Source organism: Rattus norvegicus, unplaced genomic scaffold, assembly GCF_021556685.1.
Source record: "Rattus norvegicus strain SHRSP/BbbUtx unplaced genomic scaffold, alternate assembly SHRSP_T2T unassigned-0000149, whole genome shotgun sequence".
Taxonomy (NCBI): domain Eukaryota; kingdom Metazoa; phylum Chordata; class Mammalia; order Rodentia; family Muridae; genus Rattus; species Rattus norvegicus.
Window position 1 is genome coordinate 35,001 of NW_028238870.1, and position 6,540 is coordinate 41,540.

The 6,540-nt window shown below is 58.3% G+C and overlaps 1 long non-coding RNA gene across 1 annotated transcript in view; it reads right to left on the reverse strand.

The window, feature by feature from the left end:
* LOC147997441 (uncharacterized) overlaps positions 1 to 5,501 on the reverse strand; it is a 19,140-nt gene extending 13,639 nt beyond the window's left edge. Inside the window, exon 1 of the long non-coding RNA XR_015647867.1 lies at positions 5,247 to 5,501. This is a non-coding gene — a long non-coding RNA (uncharacterized LOC147997441). The remainder of the gene's footprint in view (positions 1 to 5,246) is intronic.
* Positions 5,502 to 6,540: the final 1,039 nt, after the last annotated feature.

The window sequence follows — 6,540 nt, forward strand, 5'->3', positions numbered from 1 at the left end:
AACGTCCGACGACGCGCCGGACGCGGCCGACCGCCGGTTCCCCCAAATAAGAAGTCCGCCCCCGAGAGCGAGGCCAACCCCGCGGTTCACGGACCCTCGAGAGCCCCGCGGAGGGGGAAGGGGGGGTAGGACGGCTCCCGCGATCTCCACCGGCCGTGGGAACGCTGCCGTGGAAGGGGGGGACGAGGCGGCAACCGCAGACGCCCGAGAGCACGCGGCACGCACCACACGCGACACGACCTCGCCGCGAGAGTGGCCGGGACGTGGACGCGCGTGGGAGGGACGCACACGCGACGGAGGGCACGGGGGAAACGGAGGCGGGTGGGACCGGGAGCCCACCGCCGCCCTTCCAAACCCACCCGTCCCGCGACGACCCCTCGCGGTGAGGGGGGTACCGCGCACGCGGGCGTGTGCACGGCCCTTCCCCGCCACCTGCCACCAGAAACCCAATCTCCCCCACAAGCTCCGCACAGCGGCAGGTCGACAGAGCCCCGTCCCGCGTGATCCCTCCTCGTACTCGGAGCGGGGAGGCGCGGGTCGCGGTAGGCGAGAGAGCAAACGCTGCGCGCAGAAGGCTGAGGTCAGGGCGGGCAGCCGAGGGGACCATCCGGGAGAAGCCCCTCGGAGATCGTAAAGCCCTTTCCGAAGATAGCTAGAGAAGGCAAATTCCTCACTGAGGGCGGGACGAACCCAACACCGACGAGCAGCCAAGGGCTCCGTGCACGCAACGGGAAACGAGCAACAGGCGCGGGACAGAACGGGAAGGACCACGCGCCAGCTGGTGGGGGGTCTGCGGTATCGGCAAAGGTCTCTTTCTCCGGGGTCTTCTTGAGCATTCGCGGACCGGGGGGACCTGCGACAGGTCCCCGCCGAGAGCCAGGCCTCTTCAAGGCGCACACAAAGGAGGAGCCTTGACTTGAGGGAGTCCGGTCTTTAAAAAGGGCCAGCCGCGATCGCTCAGCACCACCCTAACCGCGCAGGGCCCGCGGGTGAAGGCACCAAAAACATAGGCACGGGGTGGGCGCTCACCCAACGGAAGGAGCCTTTTAACCGCACACTCAACTCCTCGACCCCCCCCCTTTCTGTCACCGTGCAGAAAGCCGGCAACTAGGACAAGGGAAAGCGTAAAGGCACAAGCACCATGGAGCACAGGAGGCACGCCGGGGAGCGGGAAGCGCCACCGCCAACTCAGAAGCGGGCACCTTGGTGGTCAAAGCCCGGAACGCTCCAGGAGCACCGCAAGGCTCACACAAAGCAGGGCGCGTGCACACACCATTCGGGAAGGGTATGCACCGCAGCGGGTCTACCACCTTCCCCCGGCACGGGGGAAGAGGGCCGCGAAGCAGTGAACGGCGTGGGGGCAAGCGCCCCCGACACGTCCACAGGGACACCGCGAACCACAGCAACAAGTGTGCGCGGGTCAGCGCTCGTGCCGGACAGCCGCACCCCTGACTTCCACACACCACCCTGCAAAGGAATGGGGAGGAGAGACGAGGGGCCCGCTGGCAGAACGAGAAGAGCGGTCGCCATTCGCGCTGAATGACCATTCGCCATGAATGTCCGTCCCTCGCCTGGCGCGGCTTAGGCCCCGGCCCGAAGAGAACGCGGCAGCACCACATCGATCCAACGGGAGCGAGACACGCCATGCATCGGGAACAACGGGCGTGAGAGCTTTCTAACAACGCACTGGACGGGAATACGAGCGAGAAGAGCGAGAGAGAGCACGGGAAGAAGTCGCTAACACTGCCACACACACAAAAAAAAAAAATTTACCCTTCTCGAGGGCGAGAAAAAAAAGGAAGCGTTGCACTCGGGAGGCACGTGGCGTGGAAGAACGGGACTCAACGGGCAGCGGAGGTTCGGGAACTCCTTCAAAAAAAAAAAAAAATAAAAAATAAAAATAAAAAAATAAAATCCCCTTCGAAGGAGAAAAGGTGCAACTCGGGAGGCACACAGCAGGAAAGAAAGGGACACACCACCAAGCAGCGGAGGTTCGGGAACTCCTTCCAAAAAACAAAAAAAAAAAAAAAAAAAACAAAAAACAAAAAAAAAAAAAAAACAAATAAAAAAACCGGTCGGCCGCAGAGGAGCACGCCAGGGGGTCACTAGCACCAAACGGGAAAACCCTTCCAGTCGCACTCGGCACCAACGACTCCTACCGGTAACGGACGACAACCACCACGGGGAAATCGGGAACGCCTGACACGCGGGACGGTTGTCATAAAGCTGCCCCACAGAGCACAGGCAAGCAAGCACGGGAAAGCAGGAAGCGCGTACTCATGGGGGGACGCTAAGCTTCGAGCATCGAAGAGGCCCATGCGCAGAAGAAAAGAGCTAGGGCTGGACAAGCAAACAGCCTTGGTGCAAGCCTCTTCCAACGTCCTTTAATGACAAAAAGAGTCAAAAGGACAGCGTGTCAGCATATATCTCCAGGTACAATAAGGACAGATAGCAAAGATGAAAAGTGTAAAAGACACAGGGATAAACATGACAGGCCACACGGAACGTCTGGAAGTCATGTTCGGTGACGTGTCCCCAAGAGGTCCCCATGTAGAAAGAGAACCGGACCGCAAAGGAACAACTGGTCGACCTTAGAACCCTGAGTGCTCACAGACCGAGGAGGCCATGGTAGATAGCCTGGAACACAGCTTCCCCTCGGCCTCAGAAGTCCATGCTCCCGCTGGCAGGGACCGGGGAGGATCCTGGAAAAAATAAAGTCTCGGAGGCGCCCCCTAGCCGGGACACCTCGGCTCGGAGGGCGGGGACACAGCACCCTCTCGGCCTCAGAGGTCCAGGCTCCCGCTATCAGGGACCGAAGGGACTCCTGGAAAAGAAAAAAAAAAAATCCGTGGCGCCACCTAGCCGGGCCACCTCGGCTCGGAGGCCGGGGACACAGCACCCTCTCGGCCTCAAAAGTGTCTATGGTCCCGCTGGCTGGGACCGAAGGGACTCCTGGAAAAGAAAAAAAAAAAAAACTCCGTGGCGCCCCCTAGCCGGGCCACCTCGGCTCGGAGGCCGGGGACACAGCACCCTCTCGGCCTCAGAGGTCCAGGCTCCCGCTATCAGGGACCGAAGGGACTCCTGGAAAAGAAAAAAAAAAAAAAAAAACTCCGTGGCGCCCCCTAGCCGGGCCACCTCGGCTCGGAGGCCGGGGACACAGCACCCTCTCGGCCTCAGAGGTCCAGGCTCCCGCTATCAGGGACCGAAGGGACTCCTGGAAAAGAAAAAAAAAACTCCGTGGCGCCCCCTAGCCGGGCCACCTCGGCTCGGAGGCCGGGGACACAGCACCCTCTCGGCCTCAGAGGTCCAGGCTCCCGCTATCAGGGACCGAAGGGACTCCTGGAAAAGAAAAAAAAAAAAACTCCGTGGCGCCCCCTAGCCGGGCCACCTCGGCTCGGAGGCCGGGGACACAGCACCCTCTCGGCCTCAGAGGTCCAGGCTCCCGCTATCAGGGACCGAAGGGACTCCTGGAAAAGAAAAAAAAAAAAAAAAAACTCCGTGGCGCCCCCTAGCCGGGCCACCTCGGCTCGGAGGCCGGGGACACAGCACCCTCTCGGCCTCAGAGGTCCAGGCTCCCGCTATCAGGGACCGAAGGGACTCCTGGAAAAGAAAAAAAAAACTCCGTGGCGCCCCCTAGCCGGGCCACCTCGGCTCGGAGGCCGGGGACACAGCACCCTCTCGGCCTCAGAGGTCCAGGCTCCCGCTATCAGGGACCGAAGGGACTCCTGGAAAAGAAAAAAAAAAAATCCGTGGCGCCACCTAGCCGGGCCACCTCGGCTCGGAGGCCGGGGACACAGCACCCTCTCGGCCTCAGAGGTCCAGGCTCCCGCTATCAGGGACCGAAGGGACTCCTGGAAAAGAAAAAAAAAAAAAAAAAACTCCGTGGCGCCCCCTAGCCGGGCCACCTCGGCTCGGAGGCCGGGGACACAGCACCCTCTCGGCCTCAGAGGTCCAGGCTCCCGCTATCAGGGACCGAAGGGACTCCTGGAAAAGAAAAAAAAAACTCCGTGGCGCCCCCTAGCCGGGCCACCTCGGCTCGGAGGCCGGGGACACAGCACCCTCTCGGCCTCAGAGGTCCAGGCTCCCGCTATCAGGGACCGAAGGGACTCCTGGAAAAGAAAAAAAAAAAAACTCCGTGGCGCCCCCTAGCCGGGCCACCTCGGCTCGGAGGCCGGGGACACAGCACCCTCTCGGCCTCAGAGGTCCAGGCTCCCGCTATCAGGGACCGAAGGGACTCCTGGAAAAGAAAAAAAAAAAAAAAAAACTCCGTGGCGCCCCCTAGCCGGGCCACCTCGGCTCGGAGGCCGGGGACACAGCACCCTCTCGGCCTCAGAGGTCCAGGCTCCCGCTATCAGGGACCGAAGGGACTCCTGGAAAAGAAAAAAAAAACTCCGTGGCGCCCCCTAGCCGGGCCACCTCGGCTCGGAGGCCGGGGACACAGCACCCTCTCGGCCTCAGAGGTCCAGGCTCCCGCTATCAGGGACCGAAGGGACTCCTGGAAAAGAAAAAAAAAAAATCCGTGGCGCCACCTAGCCGGGCCACCTCGGCTCGGAGGCCGGGGACACAGCACCCTCTCGGCCTCAAAAGTGTCTATGGTCCCGCTGGCTGGGACCGAAGGGACTCCTGGAAAAGAAAAAAAAAAAAAAAAAACTCCGTGGCGCCCCCTAGCCGGGCCACCTCGGCTCGGAGGCCGGGGACACAGCACCCTCTCGGCCTCAAAAGTGTCTATGGTCCCGCTGGCTGGGACCGGAGAGGAGGGAAGAAATAAAAAAAAAATAAAATAAAATAAAAAATTTAAAAAAAAAAAATTGGAAAAAAAAAAAAAAAATCCGGGACGGGGCCCAAGCCTTCTGGTCGACCTCATCCAGCTGCCACCAACCCCTCCTTGTGTCCCAATAGGTCGTACAGCCACCCTCCTCCCCTGAAGTTCTCCAGGTACAACCTCCTAGCTAGAGATGGTCCCCAGACAGGACGGCGTCTCCGTCGCGCACCCGCCTGCTTGCCTGTCACCCTCTCACCCTGGCCGGCTCACCACAGGCACTTCCCCGTCCTTTGTCACCAACCGGGGGACAGGAGCGTTGCGGAAACTTGTCGCCACTAGGTGTCGCCCGACAGCGATCTCGATCAAGCAAACCAATACAGACTGTCACGCGCCGCCGCCGCCACACACACTCATTCCGTCTCTCCGGAGTGACCTCCCTAGCTCAGGGGGACACTCACCCACGCACAACGGGGCAGGTACCCACCACTTCTCCCGAATGGCACAAACGGTCCCGGTTGTCCCGCCGGAACACAGTGAACGCGGGATGGACTCGGGGCCAACCCCCTCAGGCACCCAGAAAAGGAAAGTAGGACGGAGCGGTGAAAACAGGCCACCTCTAAGTGAAAGGACATGCACTCTCGAATCGGTTAACAATTAGCAAGGAACAGGCACAGTTAGGAAAAGGGAGCGTCCAAACTCCGTCGTGAGGGGAGGGTGGCGGCGACCTCAGTTCCACACCATTTTTAAATGGCTCACTCATTTTTAAAACCCTCCACCGATCCCGATGGGGGGGAGGGGGGGTTGTTGTTGTTCTCTGTTCCTCGCTGCCACCGCCAGCCGGCACTCACCAAACCACACACCTGCCACCCTCTTTGGAAGACTAAACACAGAGAGTAAATTAAAAGAATGGTGGAATGATGGTGGAATGGTTAAAATTCCCGTGATTTGTTTTCACTCTGATCAAAACATACTTATTTTGTGCATTTGCATTCCCTTGTTCACACGTGCCTCTGTGTGTGTGGTGGGGGGAGGGAGGGAGGGAGGGAGGGAGGGAGGGAGGGAGGGAGGGAGAAAGAGAGAGAGAGAGAGAGAGAGAGAGAGAGAGAGAGAGAGAGAGAGAGAGAGCCAATTTAAAAAATAAAAACATGGTTAAATACAGCCACTTTGGGAAGATTGCTAGAGAGAATGCAGTCCAGAGTATGGAGGCCAGAGCTCTGGACGCTCTAGACCACAGGTCTCCCATCTCCCATATACCAGGCACCCAGCACCACCATCCCTACTTTGTTTGCTTGTGCGTTTGTTTGCTTGCTTGTTACATTAGTTTCATCCCAAGTTAATAATTATATATTTTTTTTCTATGCACGTATTTAGTTGTGGCAGGGGAACTCCTTCTTTAGGACAGGCAGACTTAGCTAGTTAGTTAGCCAGTCAAAAGTACGTAAAAAATTTATATCAACATAAATATCATTCACTAAGAAATCCTATCTGAAGAAAAAGAAAGAAAGGAAGAAAGAAGGAAGGGAGGGAGGGAGGGAGGGAGAGAGAGAGAGAGAGAGAGAGAGAGAGAGAGAGAAAGAAAGAGGAAAACTGGCAGACTTAGTTTTAGTGTTTTTGTTATTGTTTATTCAAGATATTGTTTCAGGGCTGGAGAGACGGCTCAGCGGTGAAGAGCACTGACTGCTCTTCCAGAGATCCTTAGTTCAAATCCAAGCAACCACATGGTGGCTCACAACCATCTGTAATGGAATCCTCTCCTTGTGTGTTGAAGACAGTGACAG